Below are 2,244 nucleotides of genomic sequence, written 5' to 3'. Positions count from 1 at the left end.
CCTGTCACACTCCACCCCAGCCCCCCCATTTGAAAAACACGTTGCAGTCACTTGCATGCTGGGATAGCTGCCCATAATGCACCGCTGCCAATGCCACTGCAAGTGCCGCAAATGTGGCTACGCCAGTGCGCTGTCAGCTGTCAGCGTGGACAGACTGCAGCGCTTTCCCTACTGTGCTCTCCAAAGGCGGGTTTAACTCACAGTGCTCGACATCTGCAAGTGTAGCCAAGCCCTAAGAAATTACCCAGTGATGGGCTGCAACCAAATGCCGCGTGCTCAGATCCTTGTTCCTTTCTACCCATCCCCCACGCCCCCGCATCTGCCCCAGCTGGTTAATTTCACTCGCTGCTTTCTAGCCCTGCAGTGAGTAAAACCAAAGGTACAAAAATCTAGTGTCGCCTCACTGGAAATCGAAGGGTCTCCCTGAGCTTGGAAATCCAGAGCCGTCTCTGAAGCCACCTGGCATAACAAGGCTCTGGTTAGGGCTAGGACAGGGGGAGTGGGGAAATTAACCCCCCCTCAAAGGTCTGGAATACACCCCCGCCCCAGGTGTCAGGGAAACACAGGGAGAATTACAAGGAAAAGAGCTTTAAAAAAAGAGAAAACCCTTTGACAAGCTACAGAGGGGCATGGAGAATGCGATTTCCAACTGGGGGTCAGCCTGCAACCTGGCCCTAGGACGCGGACTGGCTGGCTCAGGGGATGGGGAATGGGACATGGGGCCTTTCCCCTCTAGGGGGTGCTGGCTCCCACCTGCCCCCAGGGTGGAGACTGGCTGGCTGGGGGGGGGGAGGGGGTCTGAGAATCAGACATACTTTCCCCCCATTGTGTGCGGGGGGTGTCTGTGGGCAGCAGGGCTGTCACTGATAGGGGGATCTGGTCTCTCTGACCCATGTTGCTCCCCCAGCTCACCCCCCCCAACACACACACAGGGTGGGGGACAGCTGAGGAGGCCCAAGGGGCTGGGTTCCCACCAAACCCCAGACCCCACAACAATGGTGCCAAGCTGGGGTAAGGGAGCTGTTTTGGAACACCATTCCCCCCAACCCCCCGCCCAGCTTCTGGAGTCCTGTGATTTTCAGTTAACAAGGCCGGTTCTAGCCCTTGGCGTGGCCCAGAAATGCCTGCAACCGTGACCCTGAAAGATTTGGAAAAAAAGAAACCAAAGAAACTGAAGGCAAATAAAAAAGATCCGAAAACTGATGTATCTGTAAAAACTCTTGAGCTTTTTAAGCAAATCACCAGTGGTTTTTTTCACCTGACTTGTGATTTTTGAAGAGCTGGGGTTGGCCCTGCTAAAGTACTCTGTGTTATTATTTATTAGGTGTATTACGGTAGTGCTGGTAGCACTACCGTAATACATCTCATCATGCTAGGGGCTGTACATTATTTATTAGGAGTATTACAGTAGCACAGAGGCCGGCCGGGGTCGGGGGACTCTGTAGGAGGCACTGTGCTGCAGGGGCCAGATGGGGACCTTGGTAGGGGGTGCTGTGCTGCAGGGGGCAGAGGGGGGGCTCAGTAGAGGGTGCTGGAATGAAGGGGGCAGAGGGAGGGCTCAGTAGGGGACGCTGGGCTGCAGAGGGTAGGGGGGCTCAGTAGGGCGCACTGTATTGCAGGGGGCAGATGGGGGCCTCGGTAGGGGGACAACATGCTGCAGGGGGCAGAGGGGTTTCAGTAGGGGGCAGCATGCACAGGGGCAGAGGGGGGCTCAGTAGGTGGCACTGTGCTGCAAGGGGCAGAGGGGAGCTCAGTAGGGGGCGCTCTCCCCCAAGCAGGAGGAAAGGCTGGATCTGCAAGATGTTCTGCCCACCCACCCCAGGGCATCCAGCCGCAAAGGCAGGAAGAGAACCCAGGCGTCCTGAGTCCCAGTGCCCCCACTCCAAGTCCACCTGCTCCTGCTGACGCCTGCGGTGCAGAGCCGGCCGTGCGCAGTACCCAGGCAAACCAAGGCAACAAAATGGCTCCAGTAAAAAACTCTGTGAAGGTTACACGTGTACTGACGGTTGGTGGCTCGAAAACATCACCATTTCACCCATGCGCATGACTGCGGTGCCACCCAGGTGGGGCTGGGGACTGGCAATTGGGGGGCCAGGCGCTATGGGGCACAGGGGTGATTGGAGGTGGTGGGGAGAGCACAGGACGGAGGCACGGCAGGGATACACCCGCTCCCCCCCCCCCCGTAACCTCAGGGAGTTTTGGCTAAATCCACGAACCCCCCCCCTCCCCTCCCCGAGGGCCTCC

The sequence above is a fragment of the Malaclemys terrapin genome, chromosome 12 (genome assembly GCF_027887155.1).
Source record: "Malaclemys terrapin pileata isolate rMalTer1 chromosome 12, rMalTer1.hap1, whole genome shotgun sequence".
Lineage (NCBI taxonomy): Eukaryota > Metazoa > Chordata > Testudines > Emydidae > Malaclemys > Malaclemys terrapin.
The sequence above is the reverse complement of the archived record's forward strand: the minus strand, read 5'-3'. Positions refer to the sequence as shown.